Source organism: Ammospiza caudacuta, chromosome 2 (assembly GCF_027887145.1).
Source record: "Ammospiza caudacuta isolate bAmmCau1 chromosome 2, bAmmCau1.pri, whole genome shotgun sequence".
In the NCBI taxonomy this organism is placed as follows: domain Eukaryota; kingdom Metazoa; phylum Chordata; class Aves; order Passeriformes; family Passerellidae; genus Ammospiza; species Ammospiza caudacuta.
Genome location: NC_080594.1, coordinates 63,009,262 through 63,032,397, shown reverse-complemented (window position 1 = coordinate 63,032,397; position 23,136 = coordinate 63,009,262).

Genomic DNA, 23,136 nt, shown 5'->3' with positions numbered 1-23,136 from the left:
CTGATGGGACAGTGATGAGTATTTTGGGAAATTTGAGCAAGTTTCTGTTCCTTATTCTTGCCAGAAAAATTTTAGGCCAGAAAACAAGCAAAAAAGCAAAAGAAAACCTCTCTAACAAAAAAAAAAAAAAAAAGAAAAACACTAACAAAAAAATCAAACTAAAACAAAACCCCAACAAACAAACAAATAAGCTTTTTCTATGCAAAACTCTGATATTATTAATGTAGGAAGAGAATTTTTTTCACAATTAACTTGGTAGTTTTCTGTTACTTTGTTTTTCCAACTGTTTTATACTTAACAACTCTAATTTATTGAACTTATCTTTGAAATTGGGAAAAGACCCAATTTCATTGGGAAAATTGGGAATTTTCCACTCCTAGGGTATTGCTGATTTCTACTAAAAATTGCTAAATGTGCTGATAATACGCATCCATAATGCAAGCTTGCTGTTTACTTGGGCTGAAGGAATTTATTTTGATTAGATTTCAGTTGAAACTCAGTCATGACCCTAATGAACAAGTTCATATTTCAGAGTTGAAACCTGATCAGGTGGTAATTCAAAGCTTCTGGGGTTCTTTTTTTTATATTTTTCCTGCTGTACATGCATTGCATACACATATGTGCATTCTTCCTCATTTCCCACCATCTGTCCCTCCTACAACACGTCTTAATTTTTGAGCAGACAAGGTGAGGCACATGAATGTTTTAGGCTTTATAGCTTGAAGATATAAACTCATCCTTTAATTAGTTTCAGGAAATCTACTAGGGAAAATCACAGAATATTGAATATTCTAGTGTACCTGTCCTTCTCACTAAGTGTAATGAAAGGCTGATTTATGACCAGTAAAAGACCTATGTAATAGAAGAAGATCAACTCAATATGCATATTTAGTAGAAGAGGATAAATATTGCTTGGCTATTCGACAAAACTTCTACCTCCTACACTACTAAGGTTTGATTTCATCATTTATAGATCACATGGGTAAATGATGTGTGAATTCACCCTAACCAGTGGAAGACTCACACGTATTTCTCTTAAGCACTGTCATTTTCTTTGTCATTTATTTCCTGCTCAACAGGAGGTTCAGAGGCACTGCCAGCTTGCCAGCTTGATGGTCATCTCTGCAGTTCAGGGTAAATATAGAAGTGTCTGCCATTCATAACAGCAGAAAACGTTTGGCACAGTTGCTTTGCTCATCCTTCAGTTAAATTCTGCTTGTAATCTCAATACAAGTGTCTACTCGTAGTCTTATTACTATTGAATAATATTTCTAATTCATCGGTATTACAGCAGCAAGTATATCCTATGCACAAAGCTATGTTGAAAAAATAGTCATGAGCTTTTATGCCATATAACTGGAATAATTTTATATTTGCAAAGATATAATTTTGAGTTTGAAAACTAAACTACCACTTTTGGTACTTCAGCTTCAGGCAGACTTGCAAACAAAGATGTAAAACATGATATAGAGAGTCCATGACGACTTGCTGGAGATAAAGTTCAAAGTACTTGCCACAGCATGGAAAGTAGGAGACATACGAGTAAATAGATCATCTAGAATTTGTGCAATATGACTGAGAATAATTGGATTGTTTGGGTTACTTAATGTCTTATACGATAATGAACTTATGTTCACAAGCAGCTAATAGCTCAAAAGAAAGTAATGGAACAAGCTGATGATATGCTAACACTTTTCCCATATTGTGAAGTGACTGACATTATTGCTTGGTACCTCTCATATTATAGCTAGATACTATTTTAATACCTTAAATAACATTCTTACTATCTTCCTAGTGCTTCTTTCTGAAAGAGCACCAGCTGAATCAAAAGAACTGGTCTGCTTGCTGGTATTCAGAAATAAAAGTATATAATCAAAGGTGGTCGTCTTTTGAATAATGGGAATGATAAGAAAACTATTTTCTGCTCTTAAGAAATATTAGAGAAAAGTAAACCCACAGTTTTGTGCAATGATCCTGCTATGATAATAGGAGTGTTGCTTCACTGGAGATCAGGAGTGACTGCAACTGTTTGAGTCTGTATTTATGACTTTTTACAGGTTGCTCCTTTCAGTACTTCAGTGAGAACGAAACTCTTTGCCTTTGAAGGCTAACATTATCTTGTTTCGGTACATTTCCTTTTTTCCTTAACTTTAAGCCACTGACACAGCAGGCAATTGAGCAAACTGAAAGAGAGCTGTGTGTGTTCTCTCATGTGCTTAGGCAGATATTTAGTCCTTAGATCTCACGGCTGAATTATGAGACTCAATTTTTCCCCTCTAAGGAAAACTCTTTTAGACTAGGTAAAAGAAAAAGAAAAGAATGAAGAAAAAGGAAAAAGGAAACAAAAAGGAAACAAAGAAAAAGAGAAACAAAGAAAAGAAAAGAAAGAAAAAGGAAAAAGAAAAAGAAAAAAAAAGGAAAAAAGGAAAAGAAAAAGAAAAAGAAAAAAAAAGAAAAAGAAAAAGAAAAAGAAAAAGAAAAAGAAAAAGAAAAAGAAAAAGAAAAAGAAAAAGAAAAAGAAAAAGAAAAAGAAAAAGAAAAAGAAAAAGAAAAAGAAAAAGAAAAAGAAAAAGAAAAAGAAAAAGAAAAAGATGGCAGCCAGTATTACTCTAGTTGACTCTATAGGTAGCTGCAATGAACAGCTACTGGTTTTTTATTGGATATGACTGAGCATTTCTTTGTGATGTGTAGCCCTGACAAGGCCACATATAAAAGGGAGTTTATCCAATATACTGCTGCTAGTAAAGATTGAAAACAAGTTTCAGAAAAAAATTATTAATTATATTTAAAAAAATTAAGTTTAAACATAGAACAGATGAAAGTGATAATTTTCATAAAACAATGTTAATAAAAATATTTTTCACAGCACATTGTAACACATTTATCTATTTTCTTTTCATCTTTATCATGCCAGTGATAAACAAGGCTTTCTACAAGTCTAAAGTGAAGAGTTTTGCACACCAGCAGCTGTAACAATATTCTTCATGGTGATTATCATATTTGTCCAAGTAAGAATAAATTAAAGTTATTATTCAAGGACAAATGCAAATGCAGCCAATTGAATTATTTAGGAAGTCATGAACTTTTTTCCATGTTGTGGTCAAAGATCCCTGGAAATGACAATAAAAATTATAAAAATATAAAACAAATCCTTGCATTCTAAATTTAGAAAACCTCTTTTGGGTTTTTTCAGAGATGTTTACACAAGTTAAAACAGCATCAGTACTGATATCATTTTTTAAATAACCAATAACATAACCTTACCTTTCTAGTTGTTCTGCATGGTTCTATTTGTCTTCTAGCCTGGCTTGCCTTCAAATAAAAATAGGTATAAGTAAATTAATAAAGACTATTCTCAAGAACCAGAAATTGGAACATTTGTGGTAGAAATTCCAGAAGGAGAGTGAGAGATGGCACATTTATTTCACAGTAAGAGAAGCAGGGAAGGCTTCTCCCTGCCTTCCACCTGTGTGTGTATATTGTTTTGAACATTGGTTTGGGTCAGTTTTTTTTCTCTTGAACTAAGTATGACTAATAATCTTAGAAACTATTTTTAGGCCTAACCCATATAGAATATAAGTTTTAATGAGTTGAGTAATATATCACACCTATAAAATGTGAATGAATCAGACACTTTTTTTTTTTTTTTTGCCTGCATATATAGAAATTAAACACTGACTCTAAACAAAGATTTTGTGGAAGCTGAAATCTACTCTCTTCAAACTCTTCTGGAAGGATTTTTCTTTCCCTTTTGCCAGACACTGAAGAGAGGCATGAACAGAAGAGAGACATTGGCTTCCTGTTCCAGCCACTTGTCCTCAGCAGTCCAAAATCAGCATGACGAACTTTCAGCTGTTGCTGCAATATGCTACAGAAGGTGGGATATTTCCAATATCCTTGTTTATTTCAGAGCACCATCCTGGCTTGAACTTTAACAACTACAGTATGTGTCTATGTTTCAACTTAAGCCTCCTGTTGAAATATCAAATTAACCTTAAAAAAATACCATCTTGTTAACACAGCTAAACAATGCTGATTTGTTTCCTTCGTTTGCTTCCAAATGCTTTTATATTTGCATTTATTTATTCTGTTTGTTCATTTTAAATGATCAGTAATATGGTAGTACACAAATTGTCCAAGGTCATAGGCTGGACAGGGGAAAGATAGGCTTATCACTGGCCCCAAAAAACCTCTGTTATTCATTACAATCTGGGAAAGACACAAGGCCTATTTCCTATATTAATTAATTACTAAACAAAAATTAGAATTCTGGATAGAAGTTCACAATGTAATGACAGCTGATCGACTAGGGTGTATCATTTGTTCTCCACAATACTTTGCTTTTTCAATACTAACGACAAAAAAAAAGTATTCATCAGCTGTTCCTTTCACAACATAAATAAAAAGGAAAGCAGAAATACATAATGAGTTTAAATTAATCTCAGTTTGCAGAGGGTATGTTTCATGACAGGTAAAACTTCATCACTTTTATCCATCTCAGAAATGATAAAATTTGAAATTATGTGTTTCTGTGGTATGTTGAACACCTCTATCCCTTTATTTAATTCAGGAGGAAAGCACAGCTCTAAGAAAATTTTTACTATGCATAAAGGAATGGACGAGGAGACTTGTTCTGGAGAGACTGATCCAAAGATTTGAAATGCTTTGAACCTTGAAGAGCATGATATTCCTCTCAGAGAACCAAGGGCCAAGTTGATTATTTTATGGTTGGCAGACTGAAGTGGGTGAATGCAAACATGCACAAACGTGTGCATGCAGATATATATGTATCTATAAACTTGACATGGGGGATTTGAAACGGTAGAGGGTCATACAGACTTGTAAGAAAAGTCCTTATAAGAAAATGTATGCAATATAAAGTAACAAAATACAGTAGAGGGTTTCTGAAAAGTCTAGTGAATCTAAGGTTTATTGTGATGGCTCTTTTTAAATGCAATGAAACCAAGGCCAAACTGAACTATTATATGACAGGGCCATTTGTAAATATGATTAAGTAACTCACTTGAATTTTTTCCCTTGTAATTTCTGTGGTAACCTGTCTTAACTGATATTTTATGAAATTAATGGAAAATTAGGTTGCACAGTCAGCTCTAGAGGTCCCATCCAATATATTTGACATTTCTTACCTTGTGAAAGTGAATTGAAATCTACAGGAATGTCGCCTGTTATTGGATATATTTATTTTCGGAGTACCTTGGTTCTTGTTGTGGCTGAATTTTCATTATTTCTTTTGTATATGCTAAACAAAACTTCAGCAAATCAGCTGATTCAATTGAATTCTTTGGTCTTCTTCATATTTCAAAAATGATTGACCCTGTCTAGAATTTTCTACTAATGTCAAAAAGAAAGTAACAAAATAATTTCAGGCACAAAGTTCTTCATTTTAGTTTTGTCAGTCAGATGTTTTTGCATCTTAAGAGTTGAAAATGTTTTTAAACATACACACAGAAATTCAAAGATTAAAACAACAGACAGAAGGGATTTGTCCCACTGCAAGCTACCACAATGTGAAGTTTTATTGTTATTGCTGATAGGAGTAACAGATGATTCTTGCATAGTCTTAATTTTAGTTTGAGATATGATACACATGTTTTTTTTTCTTTGTTCCTGTTCTATCATATAACAAGTAACTCTACAAAACTGAATTTTGTAGATTATATAGGTTACAAAGAGAGGAGTTTCCTTCTGCCCAAGTTTATATGTATGTTTTACACAGACAGCTAGTCAGCTAGCTTGCACACAGATGTCTACACTGCGGGTATCTATGAATCACTAATGAGTCCTACCTAAAATGGACAACTTGAACGAGATTCAACTCATTTAACTCTAAACTTCAGAAATTTAGACATCTGTGACTATCGTCATTACCTTTCTTCTCTTTTTAGTTCATGGAGATAATAATGAAACATCTAGAGCTAGAATACTTTTATCATAAGATAAATATTTGACAAAAATCAAACTAAGCTCTTGGAGAATTTTGCTCAGAGATGGCTTAAAAGGCAGCTGTGAGGAGCAAATTCTCACAGCCTGTTTCTGTAAACAGCTAAGTTCTCAAGCCTGTCTTCAATAACATGGAGGCCTTGAGAACTTTCATAACAGGGTGAGAAAATAAATCTTGGATTCAATAACAAACCACAGGTATTGAAAACAAAGGGAGGGGTTAGTGTTTGTCTGTAGCCTATGGTGAGCTCGAGTTTTGCAATATGTATGATCTTAATTAACACGGTTATAAAAACATGCCTTTTGGATCAATAAATTTGGAGTTCAATGCTGATCAACAAGGATGGGTCATCTCCCTTCACTTTCAACACTAAGCACTCTCCCGAGGCCTGTAGTGAAGACAGCTGTGTTTCTGTTTTAAACATGGTGGTCTTTCCATTCCAATCAGAAGGGATAATATTTAGTTCTGTACAGATTTGCAATACTCTTCTGAAAATCCTAATGGAACCTATTGCTTTGACTTTGGTCAAAACTAAATTGTGTTGCTCTTGAAACAACATAGAAATCAGACTTTGGCTTTAAACCAGATCTCAATTGATTTGGAACTTAAAAATTAGAATTTTATTTAATTGATATTTCAAAAATTTTCTTTCTGTAATTAAATTTTGGGGGTTTGCTTTCTTGTTTTTACCTAGAGCTGGTAAAGCCATCACAGGAAAAAGTTATGGTGATGGGCTAGTGATTTGGAACAGAAGTTCTTCTTTCTCTTAGATGATGGAATGGTCTCTGTGTTGGGGTCTCTTCGTATTCAGTTACAAATAAACTATTCCATCTCCTTCTGCCTCTTTTACTTCAGTCTGAGGAATGCAGGAATTAATCTTAGTGCTTAACCTACAGAACTTGTGTTGGTAGACTTAGGATTTAGTGTTTGGTCTAAAGTGTAATTTCAGAGGGGTTATTTGTTCAGTTCCATCAACTGGGTGGATGGAATTGAAGCCTTTACAACTCTGATAGGGCTTTGCCATTTAAAAGTTCCAGTCATATTTTCAGGTCTCATTAAAGCAGAAAAAGAAACAGTTATTGGTTCTATATGTGAGCTTTAAGGAATGTATGAGCTGCTACATAAAATGACATCTGAAACCTATCTGCTTCAATATTTTATCACTGATACTGACCTGTCCTCTCTGTTTCAAAAGAAATGCAAATTCCCCTACAGCATCCAACCATGTGCTTTAACACTTAATATTTAGAAGCTGATATTCTGAATTTTATAGTTTCACACACCATCCAAATTATACATCCTTTAAAAAATAAATCAACCATATGGAACTTTTTATATCAGTCACAGTTTTATTCAATAACTATTTATAAACTACAGAAAAGCTTGTCTTTGCCTCAGTTTTGGTCCACTAATCCCTCAGCTTCTCTGTTTTCTGAGAATTTTATTTACTCATTTATTTTTTTTAACCACTGGAAGGTACATTTTGTCACAAAGACCATAATTCTGGAAATCAGAACTATAGAATTTGGTTTTGCAGGCTGTTTTTCAAGACATAATGATATACATTTCTAGAGAGGAATACAAAGTATGCAATTATTTCTTTTATTTCAAAGGTTAACGATTCATCATTTCCTGGAACTCTACCTTGTTTTCCAATCTCTGCAGTTAATCAGACTACAGCTCCACAAAAGGAGTTGATAACTCTCTCTATGAAGGGAAAAAGTGTTAGTGAAACTCAGCTTCTCACTTAGAAGCTAAAAAATTCCTCTCCTCATCATGTTCTGATTAATTAAAATTCTGTTACAGAGGACATCATCACTTTGCCAATGCTAGTCTCATGACAGTTTCATCTCAAGTTCAGTCTGAAAACATTTGAAATAGTTGTCAAACACATTTCTGCATTTAGGCAAATATTTCTTAATTCTTTATTTAGTGAATAAAACTTTGTACAGGTTTATATAAACAGTTTGTTTAATAGCTTTCATAAGGTGAATTATCTGTACCATGCTTCCCATAAGTTGATACTGAGGAAAAAATCCAATGACTGGTTTCTCATTATTTTTAAAATACCATATCACAACCTTGGTCATTAAATCTGCTTTACTCTAAGTCATGGCACTTTTATTGATTAGTAACTAATTTAGAAACTACCAAAATATGAAATTGTAATTAAAATTACCCTTACTGCATAACTTGACTCTCTTTTTTAGTGAGGGCCTTCTGTCAACTTTAAGCAGAGTTATTGGAAGATCAGAAAGATCACATTAACTTATCAATCTCCTGAGCAGATTAATCCAAAAATATTAAAATGTTCATTAAAATATAGTGTCAAAATAGCTGTTTTAGATGTGACATTACCTTTCTTCAACTAGCAACTGTTCTTCTCTCTTTGCAGCAGAGTTAATTTTGCTTTTATTATGGCCATGGGTGCATGACTGTTTCAAAATATTGGGAAAGGGCAATGAGCCAAAATCATTATCTTCACTTGAAGTGTTTAATACCAAATGTAAATATTGGAGGGGCTTGAGTGCCCAAGCCATCCCTCAAGGCTTTATGCATCTGATTATAAATGTCCCTGCTGCACTGTCAGCTTGTCACCATCACAACTTCAGTCCAGTGTTGTCAAGGAAATAACAACCTACAGCCTTCCATTGCTTATCAGTAAAAGGACAGTGCTTAAATAACTCATGGGTTGACTTCCCTTCAAATACTCCTGTATAATTGAAATTTTTATAAGGCAATTAGAAAAATCAGAAATAAAAAATAGAATTCAGGCTTTTTTAGATGCTAATTCTTCCTGTATATTTCATGCAGCATTAAAAGCTTTAGTATCCACTGAAATACTGTTCATAAAATGAGAATGTAAGCTGATGGCTACCTTCTAAATACACTTCCAGTGGTCAGTTTTATTCTCTTGTCTGAAGAATGAAAGAAGCTAATGTCTTTTTTCACTTCTTTATGTAACAGCAGTACCGTAGGGAGGCAGAATTTATTGCAACAATCCACTGCCAGGAATACGTTATGCACAGAGGAACAAAGGACGTATGAGTAGGTTCTACCTTCAGAGAGAAATGTGGAATACAAAAAAATACAGCATTTTTCCAAAATACTATTCATTAAGATTTACATTCTTTTTCATATTAAATTCTTGGTGGTTATTACAGGTTCCTGCTTTTCTAAACTGAGAAATTTATTTCTTGAATTACTTCCAAAGTTCTATGAAGCAGATAATAAACTTTAAAAGAGCTATGGTGTTTGTTTCATACAAACCTAACTTATTACTGTGTGCTATTCTCAGTCTAGAATCTTGCACTTGTAAAGTAGTATGTATTCTTCAGTGTAGGACAAACATTTAAAATTGAGCTTTTAATCTTCAGGGACTAGGAATTTATGATTTTTAGAAATGAAGCAAAAAGACAAAGATATGTTAGACTAGTGTTTGCACTGTATAGCGTATATCAGAATGCAGCTTCTTATCAATGAATCTCATGAAACATTACATTTCACATAAAACTGGACTACTTCTGTATTAATATTTTATTTCATAATTTTTTAGGTATTTGAGTAACTTCTGAACTTAACTTGACTTTGGTTTTTATACCACTTTAGGATGTATATATATTTCGATAAAATATGATATGTCTTTTCAAATCATCAACTTCAACTTTGAGCGTGATGCCTGCAAGAGAATTAATCAGACCAAGCCAAAAATAGGTGTCATACTGCTATCTTCTCTTAGCTTTGGCAGACAAGGTATGTAACCTATAAACACCTGGTTTTTGCTAGACTAGCAACTGGAGCACAAGATGCTCGATGTGCAAACGGGAATAAACAGGCGTGTTTATATATGTTGCAAATTCAATTAGTCAGTGAAGAGGACTTCTAGAAGACAGTTCATCTGAGATGAACAAATCTTATGTGGACAGGCTGAGAGCGCTGGGGTTGTTCAGCCTGGAGAAAGGAATGCTCAGGGGAAACCTTATCACTCTCTACAACTGCCTGAAAGGAGATGGTAGTGAGGTGGCAGTCAGTCTCTTCTCCCAGGTAATAAGCAGTGGGACAAGAGGAAATTGCCTCAAGTTGCACCAGGGGAGGTTCAGGTTTCATCATCAAAAGAATTGTCAAGCAGCGAAACAGACTGACCAGAGAAGTGGTTGAGTCACTGTCACTGGAGGTATTTAAAAGACACGGAGATTTGGCACTTAGGGACATATTTTAGTGGTGGATTTGGCAGTGCTGGGTTAGTAGTTGTGCTAGATGATCTTAGAAGTCTTTTCAACCAAAAGGATTCTATGACTTTAAGACTGCAGACCTTAAGGCATGTCAGAAGAGTTGCCTGTTAATGTTGCTATTTCTCTTCACTGTGTAAACAAGATGACAAAAATGTCTAGCATGACTTAGGGCAATTTCCAAATATTTAAGGTAAGCAGATGAGCTTGATAACCAATAATACCTCTGTCTAGTTCATTTATCAATGCATAAAGCACACTTTAATATTTTTTATTTCCCAATGTTTCATTTAACCAGTCAAGTAATAGAAACAATATAATGAGAGTAATGAGTTCAAGAAAAATTGACTCAGTATCATCATCATACTTGATGATACAAGAAATGAAGTCATCATACTAAACCAAGAGAATAAGAACTATTTATAGAATTAATTCAAGACAATAAATGCCAAGGAATCCTGATTTATTTTTGTAAGCAATTTAGAAACCGGGAAAATAATGACAGCAAGGTTTTTCAAAAGTAAAAATTTTGATTTCTTTGATCTGTATCTTCTATATTCATTGTAAGTAGAGTCAGTGTTTTGAACTGCATTTGTCTGACTGTATCACAGAAGGATGAACTAATGAAACTTAACACTTATTTATTTACTTATCTGAGGAATTTGTCGGTACAATTTTAAATTCATTGCTGTGGTAAGCAAGTGCAGTTATTGTCACATTAGTGGAATTTTGCTTGCTTAGACCTACAATTATTTTGTCCCATAAAATAAGTGATCTGTGTAACAGCATTTTCAGCTAGATATTCTTTTCATATTGCTCTGAAGGAAATGCTGCAGAGGATTAAGGATTCTTTCCAATACCACAAAGGGTATCTGGGCTGAAAGTTTGTGTTAAAATACTGTTTCTTTGCTCACAGGCTTGAACTCAAATCACACCTCTGTCTAAAGGGAAAGGTTCCACATTGCCTTGCAAACTTCTCTTTCTATGACATTTAGGGATGGCTGACAGGAAGTTTTCAGGTTATGCTTGACATTTTGATAAGTAAAATCACATGAGTAATCTTACCTTTGCCTAACTCTTGCTGTTTTGCTTTTCTTTGCTTTTGAATGGCTCTGGAAAGGATACAATACTCACAATACCTTTTTCATACCATGTGAAATAACACACAAGAAATTTACATTTGCTGTTCTTAAAACTGATGAATTATTATCATGACTATTTTCTTTATCTAGACTTATTTAATTACAGTTCTAGATTTTACTTTCAAACCTAGAATGAAGAGAAATAAAATTGATAGCGTGAAGATAGGCTGATTATCTCTTCAGCAATTTAAAATCAAGGTGAAATGGATTTATGTTCATCACACCTAAAAAAATCTAAAAAGTCATTAAAAATTCCCTTTTCCTAGACAATATAAGGGAAGGCAGGTGGGTATTATAGTGATTTTCAGCAGCATAAAACCCTTAAGAGGATATTAGTGGGTTTCAGGGAAGAAAGCAGCTGAATCAATGGTTTGCTACAGTTGTACTGGTTTCTATAGTACTGCAAAGTGTCTCAGAAAAGACTGTCTCTGACACAGAGAGAGGTAATAGATAAATTTGTAGGAAAAATAGCTGGAATGATGGCATGAAATTCATAAATTCTGAAATAGAGGCCTGTGGCTTTGACCTTTAATTACAAGGAAACAAAGACAATTCACCTACCTATAATCATTGGAATAGCTGTGAAGTCATCGTCTTTTTCCTACCAGAAACAAAGTTGAAGAATCTTAATAAATATTTTCAGTGCTTTTAATAGATAAGTAATTAGGCGTTGAAGTGCCTAGTGTGAATTGGATTAGAATATATTGGCAAAAATAGGCAAGAACTGGAAGAATAAAACTAGATGAGAATATGTGTTCTTTATTGTTGAGGTGGTACACTGAACAGAATAAAAAAATACGTTCAAGTTCCTGGAAATTAGGTGCAAGACAAGTAAGGAGGCTGTGATAGTTACTGTGACCGTTCAAGTGGCTCGGTATTAGTGCATAATTTATGGGTGCAATTGAGCATATGAGCAGACTGAACCCTCTGTCATTAGATCAAATATGGGCTGCTCATTTCAGTCAATCAAGTTACTTCTTTATTATTTGCCTGTGATAAAAGGTTTGGTAGTGTCAGGGAAAATCCTTTAATATATTGGTAAGAAAAGAGTACACTGTGATGGGCACTGAGGGAAAAACAAGCAAAAAACCACAAATAACCCTGCTCTAAATTTGAGTCACTTACCAGCTAATGTATTCAGAGAGGAGGTTCAATGCTGCAATCTATGTGAGCCTCATAAAGTTCAACAAGGCCAGGTGCAAGGTCTTGCACATGAGTCAAGGCAATCCCAAGAATAAGTACAGGCTGGCCAGAGAATGGATTGACAGCAGCCCAGAAGAGGACAACTTGTTGTCCTTGACAAGAAACTCAACCTGTCACAACAGTGTGAACCCGCAGCCCAGAAAGCCAGCATAAGAAGGACTGGATCTCTTGAAGTGTGTTTGAAGGAGGCCACAAAGATGATCAGATGGCTGAAGCACCTGTTCTATGAAGACAAGCTGAGAGAGTTGGTGTTTTTCAGCCTGGAGAAGAGAAGGCTCTGGGAAGACCATCAAGTACCCGAAGAGAGTTGGAGAGGGACTATTCACAAGGGCACATAGTGACAGGACAAGGAGGAATGGCTTCAAACTGAAAGAGGATAGATTTAGATCAGATGTCAGGAAAATAATTTTACTCTTAGAGTGGTGAGACACTGGTATAGGTTACCCAGAGAAGCTGTGGATTCTCCATCCCTAGAAATGTTCAAGGCCAGGTTAAATGGGGCTTTCAGCAACCTGTTCTAGTGGAAGACACATGGCAGGGGGGTTGAAACTGGATGGTTTTTAAGGTCTCCCAAACCAAAGTGTTCTATGGTGATTCTGTGTGCTATTTTAGTGGTATTTGCTCTGTGTATAATGTGCATTTATTCATTTGAGTTGATAAAGGGATGTATGAAAAGAAAGACTAGCCCTTATCCTGTGCACAATAGGTTGTTTAGCATATGTTGGTCATAGAGAGATTCACTTTCTCATAAATGATTCTGGAATACTTCCCAGAATTGAATTTCCTCTCAAACATGTAACTTTGGCTGACAGTGCTGAACTCCAGGAAGAGAGCGGGATACTGCTTTTCTGTACAATGCACATTTGGGATTCTTCATCCTCCCAAGAGACTTTTTGATTGCTGTTTGCTGTTCACTTCTGCGGAAGTAAAAAAAAAAAAAAAAAAAAAAAAAGAAAATAAGAAAAGTATTTTGTTCTGGAGTTTTATGACTGCAGCAGATACTGTATCGACTTTATGTCTACATGTGTAATTCTGATATTTTTCTTGTGATGAGACATATTTGGTCAACTGTTCAAGTAGTACATGCCTAATATATTTACAGAATAATTCCTAAATTAATTAAGATTGGAGAAATTAGTTAGATGGAGAGAAAATGAATAGTTTTGTGTTTGCTTGCATCTTCCATCTGTACTCTCCACTTCTATCCTTGTGCTTTTAGTAAATGAAAACTGGTTTAAAAACCACCACAATAAATATATTAGATTTTCAGCCTTCAGATTAATAAATAAAGAGCACTGTTGTTGCACCTATTTCATCCCTGAGTAGACTTTTCAATTTTTTTCAGGATTTTGCATTTTTGCTATACTTCATATCATGAAAAATAATTAAACCATGAGAAGTCCTTGAAATTTCTTCTACAGACATTACTATTTTCTTTTTTAAATATTAGGGAGCAATGGATTTTCAGAGAGGGAGCAAAAATTGTGAATAGTTTAATATTTAATATTTAATTTCTTAAATTTTATGTTACTTGGTGTCCTCATCAGGCTCACATAACAGAGAATTTCAGAAATTAAATCTTTCCATGGAGGAACTTCTAATATTTTCTCCTGAGATCGTTCCTGTTGAGACAGGAATGTTGGCATTTAACTCAAGATTACTGATATCTAAATGAAGTTCTTAAAGTGCAGATGCCTATTTTACTTACAAATTCTGTTCAGGCATCTTATATTTCTAATGAAGTTGAGTCAACACAGATTACGTAGTTTAAGAGAGCTACTCACCTGTCCCTGGCATAGGACACCTGTGTTTTGTGTTGAACAGTTTCCTAGAATCCATTTACTTTATCAATCTCTCTTTAGTACCTTTTATGTACCATGCTAATCTTAGATGCTTTAAGGTATTCTACTTGACTGTCAGCTGGTGCTCTAAATGTTTTGACTATGGTGTATATTCACTGAGGTATTCTCAAAGACATGCAGATATTCCAAATAACTAGCCTTTGATGAAAATAATGTGAAAATGGACAGGTACTTTCAGACTTGAAAAAAATCCCTAAACCTTTAGGTAGTGGTTGATAATTAGTTCCAATTTTTCCCCTTTAGATATAGAAGAAAAATGCTCCAGAATATCTTGTGACACTGAAAGTTCTTCTGAAGAAACCAATGACACAGCAGCAAAATCATATTTCTCAGTATTCGATTTTGAGGTATATATGTAAATGTAAATAATTGCTAATAGTTTATTGTTAAAACATAAAAGGTAACATTTTCAATGTTTGTTAATATCAACTAATCATGTTAGTTTCAAGCCAAAATCATTCTGGTCACACAGTGGTAGACTCATGTATATTGGCCAAAGTTTTAAACTGTAAGTTTGGGGAAGCATCTTTGCCTCGATGCCATTTAGATACATGAGGATGGAAATTGGGTTAGTTTGCACCACTAAGTAAAGCAGGAGAACTGTGTTGGCTTCAGGCAAGTGCTGAGAACAGGAGGTTTGCCCTGAGGATATGCACTAATTTAAGCTTGCCTTCTCTGGTCAGTGGTTCACTCCCTTTCAAAAGAGTACACCCCAGAGTACAAAAAGCTACTCAAGAAATAAACTTTTTCAGATTAAGGTCATCCTTCACTCCTGGAGTTGTGAAACTCAAAACACTGTTAAGATAAGAGGGAATGAATAGTTATCAAACTGATAGATTATAAATCAGAGAATTTCTATGCAAAAGAATATCCAGGACAAATTATATCTTAAGATAATAATATCTCCTTATTCGTAGTGATACATTTGGTAGTCTTAGAATCATATTTATATGGAAAAGAGGTGAATGTGAGAAGTACCTAAAATTGCTGTTTTGAGCATTTATAGCACAAGACGTAAGGACATTTAAGAATATAAATGTATACAAATTCCCACTTACAGACTAGGTCATGGTTATGCACAACAGATTTCATGCACCTGTATACGATGGATGGCAAGTTCAGGTCCCGAATTTCTGAGGACTGATAAAATAGCAGATCATTGTGAAAACAAATATGACAACTGACTTTGTTAAAATTCAGATTAACTTAGTTTACAGTCTACTTTTCTTTAAAGTATGTAGGTTATATAGTTCATATAGTATATAAACAAATAGGTTTATTTGTTTTCTTCTTGGGTGGACTTCAGTGCATGCAATTTAAGCCATCCAAGCATTAGACATCCCATCTGAATTAATAATCAGGAATACTACTCAACTGCTTTCATACAGGGGCCTGGTGCCATTTGTGATATCCTTGGAGGTTTTGGTGTCTTACAAGGGGTATTTTGTCTCAGCTCCCTGATGGTGTACTGAATATCATGTAGTATCTTGAATGATCTTAGGTAACTGTGAACAAACAGCTAATTTTGGGTCTGAATTTCTTACACACTACTAAACCTAAAGTTAATAGATCAAAAGAGAGAGCCACATGCAGGAGCCCTGTCTCCTATCACAGTAAAGGATGAATTATCTTCAGAAGGTACATGTTTTTTCCCTCTATTAATGTTAAAAGCATCTAGACTGACAATTTAGGCTAGATGAGAAACTTTTAGGAAAACACAATTAGGCGAGAGGATGACCACAATAATTGAGAAATATTACAAACTGTATGCAGAAGATCTAAGTTTCTGAAATCAAACTCATGAAAACTTGAAGTTCAGGCTCTACTCTTGTTGGCCAATAATAACAGTTCTCCACTGGAATGTAATGGTGCTCTGTTCACACTCTCTTCTGTTCACACTGTTCTCAGCGTATTTGCTCACACTGTATTTTACCACACCTCAGGGATGCCCTGTTATAAACTGGCTTGTGAATAAAAAAAAAAATATTTTTTTTTTAATTCACAAGCCAGTTTATAACAGTGAAGGAGAGATTTTCCTTCACTGAAGTGATGAAAAAATTACATGAAAGCCTCAAGATATTTAAAAAGATAGCATATGCTTAAATACAAACTACATTAAAAAAAAAACAAAACACGTGAAATGAATATTTAGTAGTTTATAAAGACATTTTCATTTATTATTATTGATGTTAAAAGTGTATTTCTCTAATTATCCTTGTTCTGAAGTAGCATTCTAATTATTCTTTTAAAACTATAGGATTTACATGCTAAAAATAATTTTGGAAGTAAAAATGCATTTTTTGCAGTTATTTTCCACCTTTTAGTATCTCTCCTCTGTTTAACATTAGTCTCAGAACACTTCCAAAATATCTCAATTTCACTTTGCCTTTCTATGTTTTATTTATTATAATTTTTGTAATAGACATCATGAGGTGATCTAGGGTAGATTTTTAAGTTTGCACTTTGAACCTGTATTAAGATTGCATATTATGATACTGTGGAGAAATTGTAAACTAAGAATAAAACATTTAATGCATAGTATAACAAGTTCAACAGAAAAACTGTCTGAGATTTTTGATAACAAAGTTTACCTATGCGGTCATTGCCCTTATGTTTGATTGTCACCTTGTTTTCATCAAATCAGCCACAATAAAACAGGTCCATTGTTTTTAACATCATTTATGATTTAAACAATCATATTGGAGAAAAGAATCTGTTTTTTCTTTTGCTCAAAGAACTCATTAATAAAAAAAGGTACATTGCAAAGGATTATCACAGCCCTGTTACACTTGGATCTGTAGCCCTGTTTTATTCGTAAATCTGTTTGTTGCCAATAGCTGGAATTTTCAGTTTATTTCTTGACCTTTTCTTACCTAATGACAGAAGTTTCCAGGGGCTGTAATGGATGCAGATTTTAATTATTCTTTATTTTGACAAAGGAATGTGAGATTTGACCTTTGTTAGCAAAGTAACAATTTAAAAGTGAAGTGAACAAAGGATACCGCAGAGGTTTTGTCCTCATGCAAACAGCAGCACGGAAGCAGGCCATCAGCTACATTTTATACCTTACTACAACTACATTTAAACTGGGATTCTTCTTATTTATTTATGAGGATACATTGTAATGTGTAACCATCTGGTATTTCAAATCCAGCTTTGCCTGATAATTTTCTGGTGTCTATGTCTCTGGATGGTATACTGAATTATAGGAGATCTGAAGTATGGAGATTTAACAACTCTCTAATTAAAGCTGCAGCATTTGTGCAACAGATGAAGACTATTTCAGAATAAATTAATGTCAATAAAAACCAAGAAACTAGCCTGGGTGTTTTGTGGGAAGCTGCCAAATCAGTCATGAGGGGTAGAATAATTTGCTTAGCTGCAGCGGCAATTCAAAAAGTATATCTTGAGTACCAGTGTAAATTAGAAAAGGAAGTTAATAAGATGAAAAAAGCAACATAAATAGCAGGTACCTTAGGACCCTCCAACTTTTGATTAAACAGAGGCAAAGTAAATGCTTTGTGGTGAAGAACACAGACAATGTGTTAAACCTTAATGAACAAATGTACTCAGAAAGGGGGAATAAATCCAACAAATTATTTACATATGATTGGAATGAAAAAGTGAAAACTTTTTTTTTTAGTTTGAGAATGAAAAGGCACTGCAACAGATCATGATCCAAGAACTGTAATAAGATTTCTTGCATGTTCCTTATAAAATAGATTTATGCTAGCTAAATATGGGTCATGAGGAGATAGTCTCCTTATCCGAAATTCAGTTGCCATGGATTAAGGAAAGAAGTAAGATGAAGTTTTTCTTCTGGAATCAGAAGTTGACAACAAGCCATTGAAGCTTCTTCTCTCAAGAAAACCTCAACAGAACAGATGGAATCACCAAAAAAACCTTTTATTTATTTTACTTCCTTCTCTCCTACAGAAATGGAAGCATTATAATATGCAATGGAAAAAAAGTCTGTAGATCATATATTGTTTAACATCACCCTTCTTATAAGAAACTATTCACTTATTGAGATAATAGCCATTTTCCTTATTATGTAGTCTTTCATTCAATAAAAGATAAGTAACATTCTCAACATAGATATTGAAGCTTCTTACTGTTAAATTTGATGTTACAGTAACATAATTAAAGAGGGATGTGAACATTAGTACACTGTAATGTAGCGGTTTCTAGCACCCTTAACTCAATACCATAATTGAACTATGTTTTAGTTGGTGACAGAATGAGGATTCACAGAGAAGGAGTATGAAGGAAAACAAAGGAAAAAAGACAAGAAAATTGTATACATCATGCATGAAGGTATTTTAACTACAAGGAAGACCAAATTAAAAGGTTAGATCAAAGTACATTTTAAGGAAGGAAGATCTATGATTTTCATAGATTAAAGTTTTTCACAGAAGTCAAAGGCTTTGAGGCACTTCCAGAATTTTAAGATCTACTGTTCCTAAGGGACTGGCAAGTTGAATATAAAGTTACACTTTTAGAACTTGTCACTGCAGATTTAAATTTTTTCCTTTTCAATTGTTTGAAAACCTGCACTTGGTTTATGATTCTTGTGGACAATATTTTCTCGAGCACAAAGCCTCACTGACACAATTTCTTTCACTTTCCTGAGTCCATCAGAGAGTATGGCAGAGAATCTAGACTTTAGGCAAAGCAGATGTAAGGCTGCACAAGGGTTGCCTGACTCTACAGATAATTTGTCTGATCCAGATGATGTGTAGGAGCTGCACACATGAAGTGAGTGGTTCATAAGAGACTGCTGAATTAAACCTGGCAGCTGGTTTCACTTTAGTCATCAGTAATCCAGGTCTTGCAGATATAATTAGAGGTTTTGGTTCAATTAACCAGAACCTTCATGTGAATCTCCCATGTTCTCTGAGCAGAACCTTATTGCCTTCCCAAGCAGTTCTTCACAAGCATGTAAAAGTCATGTCTGGAAGCAAAACTAAATGATTTGACAGGCCAAACAGGACTTTAGTTATTCCTTAGGGGAAATCAGAAGTGCAGTTGAGAGACTTCAGGCTCCACGCACAATGTGTATAGGCTTATCTGAGCTCAGGGTAGGCAAACAGGATATCTGACATCTAAGGTCAGATGTAAACAGCAGAGCAATATCACTTACCTAATTGTCTTTGGGTCATACTGAGCTAAGTTCCCATCTGGAGAGAGGGAAGCAAACAAAGGGCTTGTTTAATCATGCAGCTAAATGTTACTTACACAGGCAAACCCAGTAGTCAAATTCCGATAGCAATAACCTTATTAGCCACTGAAATTGCTGTGAATTGAATAAACCATATTGATTATTAACGTTCACAACAGTCAGTGCCCTTTGTTCCACAGAAGACACCTTTGGGAAAGGAGTATTAAATGGTAATTATTGGTCTGACACATCCAGAAAATAGTATCTTGTCTTCCCCAGCTGAAACACTTCATAGCAACAGTGACTGAAACATAAATCATTAGGACCAGTTCTTACCCTCAGTTTCCCTCCTGACCTATTTCCTTTAGAAACTGCACCCCTGAGAGACCTTAGGTGGATGTATGACTCAGACTACATCATACTTGCTACGAGGGGGATATTGTTTTGGGCATCTAACCTCAAACAGAATGTAAGAAAAAATACAATCTTCAGGCTACTCCAGCCTTCAGATACAGTCAGGATTCATATCCCCCAAAGGATAAGAACATAATAAAATTTGTTCTCCTCTTTTAAAAATTTAATATAAACATTTTAGAAGTTATTGCATTCTGTTGTTCAGCCTGAGCTAATTTTTCTTCTTAAAGAAGGGACTCAGAAATTTTCCTGTGTATGAAAATGGCACTGTATTTGTTCCATTTGTCAGCTGTATATCAAAATATTACTTTTGACTTTTTATTTAACTGGACCACAATTTCTGAAAAATGTTGGGCAAAAACTGAAGATTATGGGTATTTTAAAGAACAACTTTGTCCTATCAATATGCTACAACTGGATTTGAAAAAAGTGGGAAAACAGATATTAACTGCATAAATGCAAGTCAAAGCACACAATCACAAAACTTGTTGCTAGAGATTGTCATATACAATTTAGTGCATGGAACACTTGAATTTCCCACGTCATATACATTTTTGTGCATGGTATATTTAAGCTTCTTAGTGCTTGTATTCATTAGATCTGATAAATATTATAAGATCTCTGTGCTGGAAATTTAGCGAACAGGAGTAAAAGCATTATGAAAACGTCAGCTGCTAAAAAGCTGGGAGATGCCAGAAATGTTCAGGTGGCATTCATATGTTCAAATTACTTCATATCACCATGCTTTCATAGAGACATTTTCCTAAAGACCAGGCACTTATACTCCCAAGGTCTGTTGACAGTCATAACTTAAATTGTAGGTAGCTCTGTGAACACTACTGAAATGAATTATTGAATTCCATGAACTCTGGCTTATTTGAATTTTTCATTTCCACTGGTCTCAAAGAGACCTAGACAAAACTTTTAAAACATCAGGCCATGCTTAATAGTTTTTCTACTGATCAGAGACACATGCTTGGTCATTTGTGTCAAACTCATGTGCTAAGTCTGATTGAAGCCATGTCATTTACTTGCCTTTCTCAGTTCCTCATTTCAGTATACTTCAGCAGCAGCATTTACTTTGGCTTTTATAAAAAATAATTCCGACGAAAATTAATCTTCCCCATGTTTATAGATTGTCTTTTGCATTATTGCATAAGTGTGTCCCCTCTTATATTCTTCTGGTTATTTTTGAGAACTGTATGCTTACACTTTTTCTTAAGTCACAGGTGTACTGTTGCATGCTCAGTATGGTACAACTGTCAAGTTCAGTGTATATAGCTGTTCATAAATTTAGAAGTCACTGGCCCTCTGCACTTGTTTTATTTCTAGCATTGAAAGGTCTGATTCATCACTCTATTATTCAAACTTTAAGTGTAGTGCACTTTCACTGGAGGAAAACTGGAACAGTGTGGTTTAAATCAGGTTCCATTCTCTTTTCAATATGATGAAAATGGTAAAAAATAGTAGGTTGTGTCCAGTTCAACTCTAATGCACTCCCTGTCTCTGTGCAGACCAGTACACTCAATTTCTGTCAGTAATAGCTTGCTCTTGTCTTTTTAGAATCAAATTCCATGTCAACAAAGAGTTAAGCCCCAGTTCCAGCTAGTAATTAAAAAGTAAAAAAAAAAAAAAAAACAAAGTGAAAAAGAAAGAAAAATGTATCTACAGCAAGAGTGATGTGCCATAGAAATGATTCTGCTGCTAAGGACATAATTTGAATGTTCAAGGCAGCTGTGATTCTTTCTGCCTACCATAACTCTTTTTTCTTGTCAGTCCATGCGTGTACAGTAGAAAGTTCTTTCCACAGCCAATGCACCATGACACATTTTCCTTGATGCTTGAAGGAACTTTTAATCTATACTGTAAGATATGTGTGGTGCTATGAAAAATCATGTACTTTTACACCGAAATTCCCTCAACATTAGAGATTAAGTTGACATTATGATACGACATTTAAAAATGTAGTTAGGGGTAAAAATTATGAACATGCATAGTTTTATCATCTATTTCCTCTAAGATATCAATTTAAGCCACTTTAATTCTTCCCTTAATATGTTAAAGATGCAAATAGTATTCTTACTGTCACATTGGCATATGTTGCTCCCATAAGAAATCTAACCAGTAAAAAATAAGGTTGAACATCTCATCTGAAAAAAAAGAAAAATATATTGTCCTCTTATACATCTGATATTGCTGTAATATAAAAATTGTGGTATTTGTAGAAAATAATTATTTCTGAAGGCATAAAAGTAAAAAAAAAAAAAAAAGAAAAAAGAAGCAGCACTGAGCATAAAACTTATGCTTTATGAAAAACATAATTATACAATAAAACTACTGTAGATTTACATCACCATGACTGTGGTTACAATTTATGCCTATTTCATGGCTAGCTTACCTAACTGTACTCTACTACACTTTCATGTAGCCTTTTTTCCTGAAAAATCTGTAATATCAGAATCTTAGCTCTTGTTTAAGAGAAACTGAGATCATAAGTTAGATTTTAAAGTGGAAGTAAATGTCTAAAATATTAGGGAGTACCCAACAGTATTTTCAAAAGCCCTTAATGTGCATTGAAACTAATTAGCATTGAAAATTAATCTGGACACAAGATTCATGTGTCATGTGTCAAGAGTCATGTGCCATGAGATTATTGAGTGACATTTATTTTCCCTCTCTCTAAACCTGTGATCTTTTAATTACTCTGTGAAAAGCAGAAGAGCTGTAAAAGGAAACATTTTAAAATATCTGTAACCTGTTTTATTTCTTTGCTCCCTACAATATAAGGTAAAATAATCAAATTTAAAAACCTTGGAGAAGAAAACAATAAAATCACAGAGTAGGAAGGACAACTGATTAGAAGGAATCCAACAGTTGAAACAGGAAAACAGCGTTGTCTTTTTGGTGAGGGAAAAAATCAGTACCCCCATTCCTCAGCTGTTTATGAATTTTGTCCTAAACAATAATTGGCTAAAACAGGGAGCTACTGTGGAGGAGGCAAGACATGTTTTTAAACAAAAATTGCAATATTTATTTCTAAAAGTGGATGATGTTTTGGTCTTGTTTTTTTGTTTTTTTGTTTTTTTTCATAGAAACACCTATCTGCAAACCTGAGATGTAGGCATATAGCTTCAGGAGTGGAGCAGTTCATTGGATGTTTTCC